Source organism: Crocodylus porosus, unplaced genomic scaffold (assembly GCF_001723895.1).
Source record: "Crocodylus porosus isolate Cpor-Errol unplaced genomic scaffold, CroPor_comp1, whole genome shotgun sequence".
NCBI lineage: Eukaryota > Metazoa > Chordata > Crocodylia > Crocodylidae > Crocodylus > Crocodylus porosus.
Window position 1 is genome coordinate 181,183,575 of NW_017728886.1, and position 20,571 is coordinate 181,204,145.

The window sequence follows — 20,571 nt, forward strand, 5'->3', positions numbered from 1 at the left end:
GCCCCCCCCTTGCCTCCTAGGCCTTGCCACTAGCCCCCCCATCCTACCCACCTGGACTTACCTTAGACTGTGGGCCACTTTTAACTTGATCTAACCCCCAAACTGCTAGCTATAATGTCTGTACCAAGCCTGGGGCAGAAATCATGGCTTCATATATATTCCCATGGTATTAAGAATAATGAGATCTAGTTCTGATCAGGATCTCAGCGCTAAGGTTATACAATTATCATGCACATTGTTCATGTCTATCTCAGAAAGTGCTCCCTGGCATAGAAGTCACTACACCCTGAAAGGAGTGAAAAATCCCCCTTCTAAGGCAAGTTACGGTAAGTAAGAAAAGTACTGGGCCATAATATTTCCTCTTTCTGTTCCTTCCATTTAGCAGCCACTGGAGCAATAGGGGGAGATTGAAAAGCTCCATATCATCAACAGATCCATGCACTGTACACCCCCCACCCCTGTCCCCCTTGCCTTGGAGTGCTAGCAGGTGGCTGGGGTCTGGCAATACTCCTACCCCTTGAGTAGCCAGCAGGGAAAAGACTGGGACCATGCAGGCAGACCTCCCTAATCAGAGGCCCTGTGGGGGCCTGGCCACACCTCCCCCTCAGCTCAGTACTGTACAAGGGAAGGGAGGGTTGCTTTAGCACCCCCTGGCTTCTAGCCTGAGACACTGCAAGCATGTGTCTGAATTTCCTCAGTCCAGAGAGAATGTCTGCCATTACAAACCAGTTCAGCCTAGCCAGGTTAGACTAACCTGCAGGGATTGAATCAATTCAGGCTCAGGCTTTTTGAATATCTGTCCCTAGCCTTCATACCAACTTGTTATAGCTAGAAATCAGTCCTGTGTATATAACACTGTAGTCAAAAGAAGCCACATCAAACTTGATTTAACTTTATTAGCAAGACTAGATTTTTTTACTGCAAAGTTGACTTAAGTTATCATGAGCGAACTCAAGTTGCTACAAGTGAGCTCAAGTGTAGTCTTGAGCTCAACTTCTTTGTATATCCCTAAACCCTCAATTTGGGCCTGGTGATATTTTATCTCAAGTTGGCTGGCTCATATAGAGCACAAACCAATATTGTAATGAATATAACTTGTTACCAACTGACATGATCACTTGGTAGGGTGGATGTAGGTTACCATCATTTGAGTCCCTTTATACCTTCCTGCCATTCTCCCTGCTGTTCAGAAGGGACAGATATGCTTTCCCACAATATCCCACCAAAAATAAGTCTGTATCTGGTTCATTTTAGCGCATTACTATAAATTACAATTTATAAACCTGGAAGTTGGCCTGTATGTAGTACAAGCACAGAAAAAAAAATAATCCCCCCCAAAAATCCCTTGAAAGTTATTTCACAGTGTGTCCACTTTTATTTCAGCTACAGATATGCAAAAAAAGATATCTGTGTGTACATAATGTGAGCTGACTTCTGCAATGAAGGTAAACACTTGCAACTTAATCAACCAGGAATAGTGTACAACATGCAAGCAATCCCAGCAAGCAATGAACTGAAAATAATTCTTTCAGATGATCAAAGTCCTGTGTACTCTGTCCAGGCAGCACCCAGAACCTGTAACAAGCTACCTGATTTCTCCAGCTAAGTTAGCTGTTTCATTTTTAAATTAATATAAAATTTAAATGAAAAAAAATGTGAAAAATACAATTTCGCTTTGATTTGTTTATCTCAGCATTGTGTTTCTGTTTTGTTTCTTTGCTTTTATTGTCCTCAAATTATAATTTTGCTACACATTTTTGTTTAAATACGTAACTGCACATAGTAAAAGTTTTCAGGGTAAGGAAGGGTGGAAGTTTTAATAGCTGCTTAGGGGACAGTGGCTTTGGAACCCAAAAAAATAGTATTTTATTATAAGCCTAGGTATTTCTGATACAATGATTAATTTTTAAATGGCTATCTTTAGATTTCAATCAACACAATCATGCAGAAGAATAGAGTCACTCACACCTGTCTAGGCCATTATTTTAAACTACCCAAACATGAAGAATGGGTACACCAATATGGCTTAAATTCTATTAATATGTTTTTGGATTGCCTTTACTATTATAAGAGTTAGAATCAACAATTATTTTTAAATAGGGAATTATGAAACACAGTTTTAGGGTAAGGAATGGCATCTGTTGCCAAAGAATACATGAATACTCCCTGCTATTCCAAGCACTAAGGACCATGCTTGGAGGGAAAAAAATCCATGTAGTTCCTACAGATGAAAAGTTCTGACACCATTTCCTACTTATTAAATTTCCTATTTATTCAGTTCAGTGCATGGACAAAGAACTGGCCACTGCCCAGAAACAAATAATCAAGTAAAGTAGTTAAACTAACTGTGCCTATGAGGATTTATGCACACATCAGAATCTACTGATTACAACCCCAATTGGAGACTGAAACTCTCATCATTTCACCCAACAACCTTGAAATAATCACCCCATTTAAACTAAGCAGGTCCCAAAACTCCCAACAGCCTACCTAACACATGCCTACCCAAAAATCAAATAATGCCTGCTTACAAACCTAGACAGGAGGACTTTGTTCTAAGGAAAAGTGAAGCAAAGAAAAATGTGCTGCTCTTCAAGAGCATCCAAATAGCTTTTCCTCATCTTCTGTCTTGTCTCAACAAATCATTTCTGCTGACTGTCTCATCCAGGTCCACAATGACCCAGGTCTCATCACTGAACTAGTATTAGCCTCCTGCTTATGTCCTCTCCATCAGTCACTCCACCATAATGGTTCCCAGCAAAGCCTCTTAAGCAAACAAGAACTATGGGCATCTATACATGTGCTCTGAGGGTGGTGGCAGGAGTGCTTTAGTTAGAGCAGACTCTAATTAAAGAGCCACTCTAACTAAAGCACCTGGAACATCTCATGTATCAGCGTCCCCACGCTTGGAAATGGCGGCAGGGACACTTTATCTAAAGCTTGTCAAATGAGTTTTAGTTAAATAACCCCCACTGCCATTTTGAAGTGCAAGCACATGGATACACAAGATGTGGAGGCTGGCCAGAGCGCAGTAATTACTATGCTCCAGCAGACTCGATTAATTAAGTCTGTTCTGATGTGCTGTAATTACAGCGCGTCAGAGCAGCATCCCAGCTTGTGTACAGGAACTTTGTATTTCTATACATAGCCACATCTTCCCTTAGTTTTTACTCTAGATTACACAGGTTAAATTCTCTTAACCTTTCTCCTTATAGCTCACATTTTGGCATACTGTCATTTTTATCCTAGCCTCTGTTTATTCTCAAGTTCATTCAATGTTTCTGTTTCTTTTACATATAACTTGATGCATGAACTAGAAATTAGGGTACACTTTCAAAAAGTGTGCTTTAAAAACCACTCAGGGCTCTTCACTTTTATTTTTCCTCACCCTCTGAATCTTTACAGGGAGAGGTGGGTGTTCTGGCCACAGGGGTGTTTAGCAGTACTTCAGCATGTCAGTGAATTTCAGAGTTGGACAACAATGCATTCTAGTACAGATTTCAAATGATGGCCTCAGCATTTTTGACCATATAAGGGAACAATCCAAATTGCCTTCAAACCCATGATATGCTTCATATAGTATTTAGCAGAAACAAATCCAAACTGAAAGGGGGGTGGGAAAACCCACCATGCAGAAGTTTCCATCAGAGCATGACCAAAGGGCCCAATTACTTCACAGAATGTTATGGGGAAATAGTTGCATAGACTGTACATATTGATAGTCTTGTTAATGCTACTTGTGTAGCCTATGAAAATATGCCGTTGTGTTTTCTGTAGCTTGTATCAGTGCACATTCTCCAGCTCAAGGAAAGGGGACAGACCAGGTGCTTTCATGTGGTAAAATCTATTTTAAACATTAACACATCCAAAATGCTGGTACAATCCTATGTCTCTGAAATATCACAATAACATCCAAAAAATGTAGTTTCAGAGCATGACTTTATACTGTAGCCCTTCAGGATTCTGAGTGAGAGAAGGTCAAAGAAATTATAAATCTTTTTCATTACTCACAACCTAGGGACAGAAATTACACATAAACTAGTATAAGTGATTGGAAACTGGTTCAAATCTGTATCACAATAGAACTTCTGTGCATATAAACTGCTTTCAAACTGGACAAAACCAGTTTAAGATATACCTGGATGGATGTAGTATCAGACTTAACTGATTTAGGTTAAATTGGTTTATTAAAATTCTGTCCCAGATCCCCTCCAGATTCAAGTTAACTCACTGCCCCCAGCATCCCAGGATGCTTTGCAGGGTGGGTGGGTTAGCCTTGGCTCAAGCTGTCTGCTCCAGCTGAGCAGGGAGGTGTGCTCTAGTACCCCCTGGTGCCTTGCCTGGGCTATTACAGGCATGTGGCTGCATTGCCAGAATCTAAAGTGAATGTCTGTTCATTTGCTTCTCGGTTCAATCTACACAGCTTAAAATAACCTGTGAAGTCTGAGTCAACTCAGTCTCGGGCTTTTTGGCTCTCTGTACTTAGCCAATAAGGTCCTGATCTTGCTTCTAACAAAACAGGAAAACAGTTGTAAAGAGTAAGGGATGCCTATACAGAAAAGATGCAGGTCTAACCACTTTCACTGAAGAAATTATTTAAGAACTGCTATTTTATTCTCTTCTTTTTTAAACAGGTGCTTATAATTCTATCCTACTTAAGACCTTAGGATAGCTTCTGCTAAACCACAGCTGTTAAGGTTAAACCAATGAAATGAGACAGCTTAAATTTGTGCACTGAGGTAATGATTTTTAAACAAGGAAATAAAAGGATTAAAAACCTGTTTTTAGTTTCCAAGTGTCTTAAGTCAGGTTGGAACACTAAACTAGTCGAAAGAGAGTCTACATACAACTATGGAGTGTCAATTCTCTTAAAACCTGATTTTAATAGGTTTAATAGGTCAGCATAACACTGAGTGAATGTGCAGTGAAGACCAGGCACTGCAACTCATGTAAAACATGTCCAAAACCCAAACTACAATGAGAAACAATTTTGCTTTTTCACACTGCACATACAGTTTCTTAGTGGGAGCTCCCAGGCACAAACAGGGTACCAGAGAGACTAGCCTGGCGGTTTAGTTACTTGCTTTAATTGAGAGAATTCTATTCAGAGCGTCTTAGAGAAAGTGAATACTAAAAGTGATGATTTGCAGTCCTCACAACAGAAGTAGAGAAAAGACTCAGGGAAGTGGAAATTGCAGCTAAAACTATGATAGCCCAACTTTGTCAATTTGGCAATTGAACCACAGCAGAGGAAAATATGTCAATCATAATCAGAATTAAAGTGCAAGCACAGTAGGGCCAGACCTATAATAGCTCCCAAACTGAGAAGCTTATAAATATTGTTTAATAATATTTGGAAATGGTGGATAAATCAACCCCGTAAGTTAATTATGACTTATTATTGTGAGTATCCATTAGAATATTACTCATATGATCTTCTGTGATTGTGATCTTTCACGCTGAGAATTTTAACTTGGTAAAATGCAGAGAGAACCTGGATTGGACACTTAATAGCAGTCAAATTAAGTAAATAAACAAATAGATATTTCTTTTTTGTATCTAGTAATGGAGAACTGATCTGATGTAGTTAATAAAACAACTCATTGCCAAAATACTGAACTGGTATTTCAGGAGTAAAATCCAGCCCCGAGAACCTTAAGAGCCTCACTTTTTGCCTCTGAAAAAAGATAAAGGCCAGATTCTACTCCCAATGCAGTTGATAGGAGGTGTGTTATTAACTTCAGAAACAATGATGACATTGATACTCAGCTCTATCTCTTTTTCTCTTCTCACCCTGGCCCTGCAGTCTTAGTCATTTCCCAACGTGTAGCAGAGGTTGGGGTTTGGATGCAGTTGCATCAACTGAAATAGAATCCAGCCCAGACAGAGGTGATAGTGGGGGGCAGACTGCTGACTTGCAGGGACTGGGATGGGGTTCAGCCTCCCCTTGTCACTCAGGTTTCAGCCTTGGGGTACTCCTGGATCCCCTGCTGCACCTGGATTTTCAGGAGGCACTGGTACGTAGGAGTGCATTTCACCCCTCCATCTAGTGCAGGGTTAAGTAATTATTTGGGCTGGAGGGCCACTCAGGGAGGTTTGCTGAGCTGTTGCAGGCTGGGCCAGCACCTCTCCCCTGGCCCACAACAGCTCACCAAAACTCTCTAAGATAGGGGTGGGCAATTATTTTGGCCAGAGGGCCACTTAATGAGTTTTGGTGTCCTCATGATGGCCACACATTTTTCTCTCCCTTGTTCTGATCCCCACCCCACCCAGTGCTGCGTATGCCCTGATCCCCATCTCTCTCATCTCTTTTGCTCTCTCTCTCTCTGCTACCCACCCTGCCCAGAGCTGCAGAATGCTTCAAACCCTATCTTCCTCTCTGTCCTCCTCACTTTCTCCCTCTCCAATCCCCACCCTGCTAGGCGGTGCAGCACACCCCAATCCCCAACCTAGCCAAGAACCTGCTGGCCATGTTTGCAGCTTATGCCATCACCCACCTAGTGCACCAGAAGCAGTCCCAGGTGGGTACTGGCATCAGCTGTGGATGCAGCCAACAGGTTTCAAGTGGGAATCAGGACATCCGCCTGGGTCCAGAGCTGATACTGCCGCATCAGCATGGAGTGGAACCAGTCCCACCTGCCAAAAACCATGCAGTAGCCAAAGTCAGAGCCACTGGCTGCCCAAGGCCTCATCCCATGAGTTCATGGCCAGCCAACCATGGGCCAGATGCAATCAGTAGGCAGGCCAGATCTGGCCTACAGACTATATTCTGCCCGCCCCTGATTTAGCGTTAAGGCTGCGATTCTTTCTCTCAGATACTGATCTGGACACCATCACCCATGCCTTGGTAACCTCAAGTCTGGACTACTATAATGCACTTTCTGTGGGGCCCTTGCAGACCTTCCAGAAAGCTACACCTAGTGTAGAACCCAGTGGCCAACCTTCTGACGGGGGGATAAGTTGCCAGGAGCACATAACCCCAGTGCTCCAGGGTCTTCACTGGCTCCCAACAGCATTCTGAGTGCAATTCAAAGTCCTGGTTTACCATAGGGCCCTAAACAGTCTATGCCCCGTATTCCTAAGAGACTACTTTCTTCCTTACCCCCACAATCCCTAATGTCAGCCAAAAGCCTGCAAGTACATGAAGTCAGCTTGGTGAAAAGCCATGGCAGGTCATTCTCAGTAGTCTTATCTCAGCTCTGGAATGCTCTCCCTTTTAAAGTCTACAAAAGGCCATGCCTGGACACCTTTCAGATGCACTGTAAGTCCTTCCAGTTTGGGCAGGCAGTTAGCAAACATAGCTACACTGAAGTATTGTTTAGAGGCTCTCTGTTTTATGTTGATATTCTAGTTCTTTTCTAAGTTATGTCTTCTCTAGTCTCCTGTTTTGTAAGTTATTTTGTTCTCTTACTATAAGCTATCCTGAGTCTCTTTAGGATGGGCACCATATAAAACAAACAAGCAAGCAGGCAATAACTTCAGGCCTCTAGGAAAGGGACTATTATTACTTTGGGAAATGTTAAGCAGTTTTTCTTCCCAAATGTCAGCCTGACCACACAAACACATGACATTGATGCAAACAAAGCAAAGTTTTCAAAGAAGAAAAACATACCAGCAATTTTTTCTTAAATCAAGGCAAACAGAATGCAAGTTATCCATATAGTGTATAACAATATTTGCTTTGAAATGAGGACACTGTAAAAAGTATTCAGGAATAATGAATGCAGGAAGCCAAAGGTCAAAAAAAGCTATGAGTACAATATGTGAATTTTTCTGAGTGCAGAAAGCTAGGAATATCTTTACAGTCTGAGAAAATATTAACATTTTCTTACTCTTCGATTCTCTATTAGTGAATATCTGACCATTCAAAACTACTATTCTATAGCTATGGAGATTATAGTCTATCCAGATGCAAAATGCCATGGTGAAAATTCAGCAGGTCTTCCAGGCTCTCCAGACAGAAAAGTTGTATTTCCTATAGACGACTGTCCCTATATCTATATCTATTGTCACTGGATGCAATGTATAACTTGACGTGGAAGACCAAGCTTGCTTATCCCCAGGGCCAAGGACTAGGTGTTTAGGTGACTAGCTTGCACTGAAATCAAGTTAGGCACCTAAATTCTTTTAAAAATCTGGCCCGGTGTGCATTCATTCTGGTGCGCAGTTGTTGTTTGGTCTCTCCTACGTATTTTCCATCTGGGCATTTGGTGCATTGGATGAGATATATTACATTTCTGGAGGTGCAGCTGTAAGACCCAGGAATTCTGCTCAAACAACAACTGCGCACCATAATGAATGCACACCGGAAATCTATCAAAGACAGGAATACCCAATTACCTGTGGGGGCACATTTCTCACAAGAAAACCACCCTCTCCCCAATCTCTCAGTCCTGATCTTCAAAGGAAACTTACAAAAAACACTTCCCAGAGACGAGCCTATGAACTGCACTTCATCAACCTCCTGGATACTAAAAATCATGGACTAAATATAGACATTGGATTTATGACACATTATAACCTGCCTGACATCTGACTCCCTAGGTATCTCTCCACTATTTAAACCCCCTTCTCTCTCTTCCCCACCCCACCAAGCCTGTCTCTCACCCACCGACTCCTCAATCTACATTTTCACTGACTACCTGTCTTGTATACATACCAGCCCAGCCTCTGGCTTCTTTACTCTTCATTCCATCCAGGAAGAGCACACACCAACTGCTGAAACTTCCTTACCCTGAGGAAGGGTTTTTGAACCCGAAAGCTTGCTTAATAATTGTTTTCCAACTATTTAAGTTGGTCTAATAAAAGATATGAGACTCACCCGAAGAACCCTGTCTGCCACAGTAGGGTGCTACTTGTATTTTACAAGGCTATTCTGCTGTAGAGTTTATTAGTTTTGTGCACCCTAATAGGGGTACGTGTGTAGATGCTGAGATGTTTAGTGCACAGTTAACTAGTCAACTTCACAATCAACATCTCTTGTAGATGTGCCCACTAGGTGGCAATTTATTTTAGTCTGTATATTCTTGTTATGCTATTGAATTAGTTTAGGAAGCGCAAGGCTAAATACACTGGAGAATCCCAGCCATACCACCAAAACATCCAGTAAATATCTTCTTAAAACTGACACATTTTGTATTTACTTAGAGATGTGAATGGTACTCAGTTGATATGCATATTTGAAACTGATAGTCCTCAATGACATATATTACATTCTCCCATCCATCAAATTTAAGGCAGACAAACTGCCTTTTCTTACATATTACTTTACTATTCTGCAGTCCCTGAGTTTGATCTTCCTGGATATCACCAGCAGTACACTTAGTCCCAATCAACATTGGCATAAGCAGGGGGAAGAGTCAAGCCCTTTGTTCTCTTTATGTTCTACCATGGCCCTGCCCCCCAACAAAGTATTACAGGCCTCTCTCCTATCCTCATTCTGATCCTTGCAGAAGCCATAAATGAAGGCAAAGATATGAAATCACAATATGGAAGATAGGAAAAGGAATTACCTTCCTCTTGATTTCCTGATAAAATATCACTTTGTATGTCTATCTTCAAGATGAATCTATGAAGATCGCTCTCTTGTTTGTATTTTGTACAGTGTCAAGTATGTTGCCAGCACTTATTCATTATTAATTTTATTGATGATAACACTCCACGCTTTTGTAAAGCACAATGGTTGGGAGGTATCATAGTCAACTATCATTCAAAACTGAGGTTCCAAGAAATACTGTCTCTTAGCACTGGTAGGTCCTCTATACTACGTTGCCAAGCCTTAAAACTTCAGGGAGAAATTATTCTCCATAATGCATACTATTTCATAATTTCCAGTGCCTTGATACACTTAAGACAGAAATGTATTGTACAGATTCTCTAAATCTTCTCTCTTCTGGCTAGTCATGATACCTTCTAGACAGGCCAAGATCACCTAATACTCTGAAAAAGTGGAGAGGACTAAAGACAGCCATGAGATAAGGAAACTCCACTTTCTTTTCATGTTCCTCCCCTAAAGAGTTCAGAGGTTTTCTTTCTCCGCTATGCAGCATGGTCAAGGAGATATTAGCCCCTCAGGTTGAGGCTTGAAGATATCTTCAGGTGATCAGAAACATGGCACATCAAGTGTCCATATTATATCAGTTCTCCATATAGCCCACCACTAATAACTTAGGGTTTCATCTATAGATGTGAAAGCATTTTACAAAAGTACAAAGCACTATCTCTATATTAAGGGTGCTGACACTACGACAGGTGGAGGCTAATATTTTCAAATTTGGGTGACTAACATAAGCTTTAAGCACTTATATGAAAGATACTGATTTCTGGAGTTACTGATTATCTGTATATCCCAATGAATTCAATGGAAGACATGGGAACTCAGCACTCCTAGAAAAAAAAACCAGGGTTTTTTTTAGATTTACAGTACCTGCCAAATTTCTCTCTCAAAAATACAAAAATAAAAATAAAATCAACCTAGATGACTTGCCCAAGATAATCAATGTCTTGTTGCTACAAAATACAGTATTTACTTAAATCCAAGAAAAGGTTCCCTCCCCCCTCATTCAACACGGGGAGGCGGGGAGCCCGCCATCTTAGATTTGAGCACAAAGCAGAAAAGGGAGGCAGACAGCTGCTGTGGTTCTGACTCGGCCCCAACTCAGAGTCTGGGTCAGGGTCAGGGTCAGAGCCACAGCCACAGCCACAGCCACAGCAGCTGCCTCCCCCCCACAGAACCTTCTCCGCTGCCTCTGCCTTCCATACCATCTCTGACCCCTGCAGCCTCTGCCTCACTGCCATTTAATGTCTATCACATCCCTGCTCCATTCTGTCCCAGGACACAAAGCATCTCCAGCCCCAGCCCAGCCATCCAGAAGCAGGAGCAGTGGCAGCAGCTCCTGTGTCATGGGCCTGCGACAAACAGTAAAAAGTGGGGGCAAGGGAGGCAGAGGCTGCAGGGGAGAGGCAGGGAGGACAAGCATCTCTTCCCCCTACTGGTCCGCCACCCCCGCAACTGCTTTTCCTGCCACAGCAGTGAGTGGGATGAATTTAAGATGACCTTCTAATAATTAGATGAAAAATTTTAACATTTACAAATTTACCATATATAGAATCTAATTACTGGGGCATCATCTTAAATTTGAGTAAATATGGCAGATCCATTTTCAGAGTACCCCTACAGTCATGTGGAAATCCACTTAGCTGGGAAGCATGGTACAGATGCAAGGATCTAGCCTTTAATGAGTAAGTAACTGATGCAGGATTAATACTCAGAAGCTTTTTCCGACTTTGGGATTTTTGGTTCCCTAATCAATCTACTGGACCAGAGTATACATGGGTGCAAGAAAAAAAACCACATGCACTCTTTTATCTTCCAGTATTGCCAAAACAGAAATAGGTTAATTCATTACTCTTCCTTATTATGCAAATTGAAGACTTGCATGATCAGAAGAGAAACTGTTATCATATCAATACAATTATAATTGTCATACTAAGTTTGTTACCAATTTAATTTGTACTAAAACATAAGTAGCATAGATTATAGGGACGGATTGTATCTGGGATTCTAAAAACAGGAAGTTGAATTTTTCAGTTCTTCTGCATGGGGATATTTTCTGGTAAAATCAACAGGACTACCCACATAAGTAGGTGCAAATCAATGTGAATAAGGATTAAAGAATCAGACCTTAAATATCTACCAGATAATTGGAATTTGGGGGAACAATTATTAGGGAAAGATTATATGCAGAAGAATTAAATGTCCATAACAAACACTTTACAACTGCATGTCATGTCAAACTTAGTGTTTAAGGTTTTATTGAACTACAACACATTAGCATTGAGACATTATGTTCTAATTTAGTAATACCACAGTATCAGAAAATTTAAATGGAACTTTTTCTTTTTAGATTATTAAAACAAAATCAAATTAGGCGAAAACATTATACATGCAGAAAACATATACATCACTTTTTAAAATCCAGTCAAATAGAATGTTTATAATATATGACTATATTTGTTCAGGAATTAAAGATTACATATCCAATCAAATCAAGGGAAAAATCAAGAATTGCTGAAGCACTGAATTTCAGGGACTGAGCACCGAGTACACAGAATTTTTTTAAATCTTAAGGATATTAAAAGATTCTTGAGCTGGAATTTTTGTGTCATCTTCATTTCCATATTTTGAATACCTCAGGGTATCATTAAATAGAAGATGGTGTAATTGGAAAGGACAAAATGACTTTAACATGCAACTTCACTAACTTCAACAGAGGTACAAGAGGAGTAGGTATACACCTAAAAGACTGTTTTTTGTTAAACAATCTCTTGATGAATCACAATATTGTTCAATTTTCAACCTTTAAAAATCCTAAACCAACCCTCAAACGTTAATATCTGTTGTTAGCATAATAACACTATAGATCAGTTGCACAAAACAAAAACAGAATTCTGATAATTCTAATGTTAGGAATATCTAAGATTTTAGGACACTTTTCTGTTGCACACTGGAAGACAAAAAACAGAATAAAACCTCTGGTAGTTTATGTATTTAATACAATCAGAACTATTACCGTTTCAGTACATTTCCTTAACTGTGATCATTTAAACGGCTGGAGTAGTCATCTGGTTAGTGCAACATTAATATAATCTACTCAGAGCTACAGACAGAAACTATTGTCTATCACATTATACAAATAATCCACTCTGCTTCCCTCTGGACAATGAAGCGTTTTCAGCAGAGCCACAGCTGTGGATAACAAGACACTCGGACCCTCTGCCTTTGTTTACCCAACTGACATTTCATGCTAACAGCTGACTGACCTATGTCTGAAATGATCCACTTTATTTTGAGACCTAGGGTTATTACTTCTATTCTTCCACATGACTAATACTTATTAGGTTTGAAAAGGGACGCATCAAAAAAACAGGCCAAGAATAATCTTTGCTTTTATAACCTCTGTGACCCTCACTAAATGAAAAAATCACTCACATTAGTTCTGATTTTTGCTCTGTAGAGATCCTATGGCACACACCAAGTTACTTTATACCAGTGAATGCAACTACAATATTCTTTGGGTGAAAAATGCTGATCCATATTTGTATACCATATTCAAATGCATGGGCCTGAAGAATTAAATTGAGGTCTACAATAAAAGAGAAGCAAAGAGTTGCAAACTATAATATAACCATATAAATATATATTCTGTGATTTTAAATAAAAATTAACCTGGTTTGGGGATGTCAACACCCACCCTGCAATGTTATCTGTTCCAGTGATATTTTAACTTAAGTCACTGCTAAGAAATAATGAGAAAGATAAAGTAAGATACTTATCAAGAAATTCAAGTGTTATTTTAGAACAGTGGTTCCCCAACTGTGGTATGCATAGGCAGCGCAAGGCCAGGGAGAGGGGCATGCACAGACACAGACACCCATGCAGGCAGCTGGGAATGCAGCATGGCCACATGTGGACCAGCAACCAGCAGGTAAGTGTTTGGGGGAAAAAGGGGGGGAGCAAATCGTGGCCTCAATCAGGGAGGGACTAGGGCAGAGCCAGGGGCAGGGGCTGGGGTGAATAGGGCCCCAGGGCAGGTCATGGGATGGTTGGAGCCCCAGGTGGCTTGTCCAGGGCACAGGGGGTCCTGCTGCTGTGTACACCCTGAGAGGCATGGGGCACATACCTGTTGGATTTATGCACGGGGCAGAGGCAGGCTGCCCACTGCGTGCTGGGCTGTATGCCCTGCTACCATTGCCTTGGGAGCCATGTGTGACGTCACGTGCCTCCCACTGCCAGGCAGGCAGGGGACGTGGCACAGCCAGCGTGTGGCAGGCACATGGCATTGCACATAACTCCTGAGCCAACAGTGGCAGGGTGCAGAGCCCAGAGTGTAGCAGACAGCCCACCTCTGCCCTGTACACACTCCGGGGGGGGCACATACTCCCATGCCTCCCCCAAGGTACGCACTGTGGCAGGAACCCCCCTCCCACCGTGTCCCTGGAAGGGCCCAGGACACCCTGAGAAAGGCATGGGCAGCGGAAGGGGCCACACCCTTCTGTGCTGGCTCTGCCGTGAGGCCGGGGTGGCCAGCCAGAGGGGAGGAAACTTAGTGCTAAGACTCCTATTGACTTCCATGGCAGAAAAGGGAAGACCGGATACAGCCTAATCCTGTATGAATGACTTTGGTGAGGAAAGGCTAGAGCTCTTAATAAATCTTTCAGCTGCTATATTCCCTTCTCTCAGGATTGGTAGTTGCACACCCTTTTCTATGTATTGCAGTCTGCAAAATAAACCTGAAACACACAAACTTGTGTATTCACAGTTTTCTTATTATAAGCAGGGTTGAACTTAAAAAACAGAACCATTTAAAATTTAATTTTAAATTAAATTTGCAGTAATTTATTAATTTATCAACTTGTGTTCTCTTTGCTTGTATTCTATTGCCTGACTACTTTGTGGCTCCACTGTGACATTATTTCACAGTGATTATCACAGTGTTGCCTCAAAAAATAACATGATACCATTCTTTCTGCATATATAGCTTTAAAAAAACCCCAAAAAGGCTTACTAAAATATGTGTAAATGAGTCAATTATGAAATATCAACTCAGTATATGAAGTACAGCAATGTACTGATATACTACAAGTTTTAAACTAGTTGATAATGTCTCTATTTTAGATTTCAAAAGCGCCATTAAAATAAAATATTAAAAAAAACACTTTCATTTGGTAGTTTGCACTTCCTGAGGTACATATGTGAAGGATAATACATTGCAGAAAACATGAAATGCATGGATCCTATTTGCGTTTGGCTCTACAGGCAACCCCTGCTTACTGCTCTTTCACTTAGCGCTATTTTGTTATAACGCTCGTTTTAAATTGATACCCATTTCCACTTAGTGGTCAGTGAGTTTCATTATAATGTTCGTGGTCACTATCTTGGGTCATAAAAAACACTTGCAATCGCCATCTTGGGTCATCGAATGCTTTCGGTTTCACTTAACACCCGTTTTTTCAGGAACCAGTTAAAAGCACTAAGTGGGGGGTTGCCTGTACGGTGGTATATTTTTAAATTGTTGGCTTACAGTACTCAGAAAACACACTAGATACCATACAATACAAAGATATGAAGATCTTAGACTGAATTCAAAGTGACAAGCAAGGAATACAGACAGAGGTTATAACAGGGAAATTGTGTAGATTAGATGCTCATCCTTCAAACTTTAAACTTTAATAACTTAAACTTTAAACTTGTAAACTTGCACACTGTAAAGGGCCATTGAAAGCATAATTCATTAAGTTTTTTAGCATAGTGTAAGCTATGCATAGGGTAAGGATCACATATGCAGTTCATGAAATCACTCAGTAGCAACTGGAAAATGTTTATTACAAGTTGGAAAAATCAGATTGAATGATGTATCATGAAAGATGGCAGTTATGCTGAGGTCCAGAAATTTGAGCTGTATTGTGTTAAAACTAAATGAATTATAGTTTCAATCACCACTTACAGTTTGCTTCTCTCGTGTGTACATCCAAAGTTATTAAAGTTTAAAATTGCAAAAGGACTTTATAAATACCCTATAATTTAACTTTAGATCAGTGGCTCCCAACTTTTTGCTGCAACCCTTAATCCGGCTCATGACCCCCGCCCCCACCACCAACTCACTCGTGCCTGGCGACACCAGCAGAGCACGGGCCAGGCTGAGATTGCGAGGGGTAGCAGCAATGAGAGCAGCACAGATCATGCACTGAGAAAGCCCTGGAGGTGGAACGGGCAGAGAGAGGGGCGGACCCCCCTGCAACCCTGATTTGGGTTATGCCCCAACGTTGGGAGCCACTGCTTTAGATGCTATGGTTAGGTGTCTATTCGTGGACTAAACTGGCACAGGGTCACAGGAGCTATGGCAATTTATGCCAGATAAGAGTATAACGTCACAGGGTACATAGTGAAGCTCATGATCAGCTATCTGCAAGATCCATTACCTTCCTCACAAAGCATCCTAGAAAAAAAAAGCTTAAATTATTTGCTCTTATTATATAACTCAAAATATGGAGTTTGGTTTATTGATTTGCCATCAACTTAAAAACCATCAACTTTTTAATTTCTATTAATCCTTAGCAAGACAGTAAGTCTGATTGAAAACAGTGCCATGAGCTGAAACTTTTTTCTTTTTAAATATACTGCATATAAGATTAATTCCCAGAAAGGTTCCTTCAAAGCTGCACCAACTGTCAAGATCCAGCTGCCAGGAGGGAAAGCTGTGAGCAGATAGTGAATGCCAGACTCGCTTTCTGGACTACACACTGGAGAATTCAACAAATGAACATGCTCAACAAATTAACTGTTTCTTCAGGGATTTCCCTCATCATTTGTCCCCTTATGGGTGACAGTTTACTCATTCTTTAAACCATCTCCAATTACAACAGACGTCAAGTCCTTAGGAAAAGGGAAAACTGCATTGTAAACAAAAACAATAAACAAACCAACCAGTTGAATACCTATGTGATGTTGTGGTTCAAATTTTTAAAAGAATAAAAAACATGTTTGTTTGTTTTTTATAGAGAAGTGTTTTTATGGAGACAAATGAAAAACGTAATTGTGCAAATTAAAGAAGAGTAAGCAGCTGCTGGGGCTTGACTACTACGTATGATAAAAACTTGAATGTGGCTGACACAAAAACATGGCTCTTACTTAAAGAAAGAAGCTGGAAATTATTTTGAATCAATCACTTTTACATAGAACTCCCCGTACTGGACCAGAACTGAGGCCCTCCCCGTTGAGTATCTTATCTGACGGTGGCCAGCACCAAGTTCTTCAGAGAGAAGTGTAAGGAACCTCACAGGAGGCAGATGTAAGATAATCTGTTCCTCCACATTAAGGGGTGGAAATGCAACAAAGTTCATAGGATCATAGGAAAGTAGAGCTAGAAGGGACCTCGTAAAGTCATCTAGTCCGGCCATCTGTTCAAGACAGGATCATCCCTGACTAACCATCCCAGTCAAATGTCTGTCTAACCTGCACCTGAAAGGTTCCAGAGCTGGAGATTCTACAACCTAAGTGGCCCGTTCCTATGCTTAACTACCCTCATAGTAAGAGGCTGCATTTAGGGCAAAGAAATAAACCCTGCACCAAAGTTTATTTCTCCCGGGTACATGCATGTTGAGCTGGGGTGATGCAGCCCCTGTCTAGCAGAGTGCCTAAGTGGTCAGCCACAGGCTCCAGGTGTTGGGCAGAGGAGAGGCTGGATGGGGCATGAGGGTGCTACAGTGCAGGGGCTGCCTGCCGGTTAGACCCACACTGTAGCACCCTTGTTCCCCAGCTAGCTAGAGTCACCGTAAACACATTTGTTGCACTGGCATAAAATATTCTGCTGTATGATAGTACTTGTCCCAAACAATACTATACTATGATAGAGTTAATTTATTGCCCTAATATGGGCCCATGTATAGATGGTGACGCTTTACTACAGAGCTAATTAGTCAACTGCAATAAAACACAGATATAGATGCACCCAGAGAGTTGCAATGCAGTAATCTCCCCTGAATTTTATTGGGGGCATTACATGTGTGCTTCACTGCAGTTGACTAATTACCTTCACAATAAAGTGTCAACGTCTACATGTGTGCCGCTATTAGACCACAGTTAACTAATTAACTCCGCCATAGGATAGTACCTCCCCAACACAACTACTATCCTATGGCAAAATTATTTACTCCACCACACGACTGAAGGTGGCTGGGACACAAGGGTGCCACGGTGAGAGGAATGCCTGTCAGCTAGCCCCTCATTGTAGCACTCTCATGCCCTAGCCAGTCCCTCCAAAACATGCTGAGCTGAGGTAGAGCAGCTCCGGACTGGCAGGCTGAACCCCCGGGGTTCCTGCCAGCTGTGGCTGTGCCACCACCGCTCAATGGACTGTGGTCCCAGGTGCACATGTAAACATTGTACATGAGAGCAATAAATTCCAGTGCAAACTGCACCAGAGTTTGTTGCTGCATGCTAACAGCATGTATAGGTGCACCTACTCCTTCCTAAATTTACTCCAGAGTGGGTGCCTCTACCCATGCATTTGATCTGGGATCAGTTTACTTGCAAGTGAACTACTCACAAGTAAGCACTCCCGAACAGGCTTCTATACATGCAGGGAAGCAAGAACAGATCTGCTGCAAACTGTTCCCACCTCCTGGGGCCTTGCAATGGGCCCCTGCTGCCACCAGACAGAGCTTTAGGTTCCCCTGGGTGCTAGTCCAGGGGCTGGCAGGGAGCACCAGGCCAGGAGACAACTGTCTCCTGGCCAGGGTGGGGCATTATGCCTGCCCCCAGGGGTTGCCTGCTACCCTGGCTCCCCAATCAGGAGCAGGGGACTTGGCAGCTCCCGGGCCTGGCTCCCCAATCAGGGGCAGGGGAACCCACCTCCCACCAGATATACTACTGGGCTTAGGGTTCCTATGCCCTTAATACCACAAGGTGCACACAGATTTCTATTCTTCCCCTCCTATGTACACTAACTTGCAAAAACTAACCTCAGGCTTCATTTCTCATCACCTAACCATTTTTTTTTCCCAGTCACCTAGCATGGTTAAGTCCCTCTGATGTTCCCACAGTCCTCTCTGAACTGGACCAATCCAAACAGCAAAATTTACTGAAGACACAAAAAGTTCTCTCATGTCCATAAGCCAAACAATATCTACCTTTCAAGATTACACTATGAACTATGACCTATTACCCCTTCATCAATTTTTTAGATTCTCTTCTGTTGCAATCTGATGAAGTCCATTGACTTCAGTGAGAATTCTGAGTAAAGACTGTATTTGCTAAACAAGAAAACATCAGAAGCAAAGTCAAATGGTACAGTAGCTGTGGATGCCCAATAAGCTCAGTTAATATTATTTATAGATCTTTCTGAATCTTGTATATACAATATGATCTTTTGGCACAGCAGAGACACAAGTCCAGTTAAAGGATCCAGTAGATAGGTGCGGCCAGAAATACCTTCATTTATGCCCTATTTTTTCCCAAAATATATGTGAGAATGGAGCAGACAAAATAGAAAAAATGTATATTTACTAGTATCATGCTGCAAGTATGCCTTTTGCTGTTCTGCTGTTTCTGTTTTCAGAGCCAGTTAGAATTGCAGTATGAATGAATGGCTTAGGTTTGCTACGATTAAGTGATATAACAGACAATCCTGACACTAACATTCTCTGTCCAATGAGGAAAAAAGTTTTTGTTTGAAAGTGAAAGTAAAGAAGATTTTTCCTGGAAAGTATAGCATCTGCCTCCAATATAGAGATCTCCATGCCTTAGAGGGACACAGGGAGAGAAGGAGGGGAAGGGAGAGGCAAGCAGAGAGAAAGAGACAGTATTTGAGATCCCGGCTATCTAAACATAACAGCATTACAGTCCAAAGTTGCACTCATATACACCCAGCCTCCATAAATCAGGCTTTTGTAGAGAAAGAGGATCAAATGTGCATTTGTCCCTTATCTGCCCTTTCAAGCTTTGCCATAACACTGCTTCAGAGGAGATCTCCCTGCTGCTGACACAAAGTCAAATGCTCAGGGGATTATAAACATGGGTCCAAATTTGTTTTATGAGGCTCTGCCAAGCAGCCCCACATGAAGGCCCAGCACTGATCTGGGCTGTGCAATGGCAACTTTTTGGAATGGCTACCTTCTAAAGGAAAGTGATCACCACCCGGGCATTTATTATAATCATCATCATCATCATCTACGATCATTATTACTATTAGTACTATCACTCTCATTCTGTCATTAGTATTATCATGACCAACACAATTATTATATTATTATTTCATTGTCATTATTATTACTATTATGACTTTTACCATTATTGTTACTATTACTACTATCATTGTCATATTTTTCTATTATTTTTGCTATTCCTATTATTGTCATCATTGTAACTGAAGAAGCCAACCCTCAGCACGCCTTGGGCAGTGCAGAGGCTTGGGAAAGGTGCAGGTTTCCTGGCAACAGAGATCCCAGGAGAGAAGCCCTTGTATGGTAGAGTAAATCTGAGGAGGGCAATAGAGGAGCCAAACCCACCCACTCATCCCCTCCCCCCCCCCAAAAAAGTTTCCCTCCAACTCCCGGGCTCCTCGGAGAGCACCAGAGATCTGCAAAGCCTCCTCCCCAGAACGCATCCCTCCCCACTGCCTAATTCCAGGGTGGGAGGAGGGTAGTGCATGGCAGGTGGTGGGGGGTGTCTGTGTGCATGCATGTATATGTATGTCCGTATGTTCATACGTGTGCGTGCATGCTTGTATATGCACGTGTGCATGTTATTTATGCATGCCTGTATGCATGTATATGTGTATCTGCTGTGTGCCTGGATATGTGGGTATGCTCTGTGTGTGTGTGTCTGCATGCGTATATATATGTGTATGCTGTGCATGGATGTGTGCCGGTGTGTGTATGTGTCCGCCCCGCCGGCCGGCCCCGACCCCGGCCCCTCAAGCCCGGTGCTTGCCTTGAGATAGTCATTCTCGGAGCGCAGCTCCTCGATCTCCCGCAGCAGGTCGTCCTCGTCGGCCAGGGGCGGCGGCGGCG

The 20,571-nt window shown here is 41.9% G+C and overlaps 1 protein-coding gene across 12 annotated transcripts in view; it reads right to left on the reverse strand.

The window, feature by feature from the left end:
- MTCL1 (microtubule crosslinking factor 1) overlaps positions 1 to 20,565 on the reverse strand; it is a 181,390-nt gene extending 160,825 nt beyond the window's left edge. For 8 of the 12 annotated variants that reach the window (XM_019546105.1, XM_019546086.1, XM_019546139.1 and 5 more), the window contains exon 1: positions 20,492 to 20,557. The gene's annotated coding sequence lies outside the window, so the exon portion shown is untranslated. Of the gene's footprint in view, positions 1 to 20,491 lie in introns of all 12 variants that reach the window. The other 4 variants (XM_019546163.1, XM_019546155.1, XM_019546147.1 and 1 more) reach the window with 1 other exon arrangement.
- Positions 20,566 to 20,571: the final 6 nt, after the last annotated feature.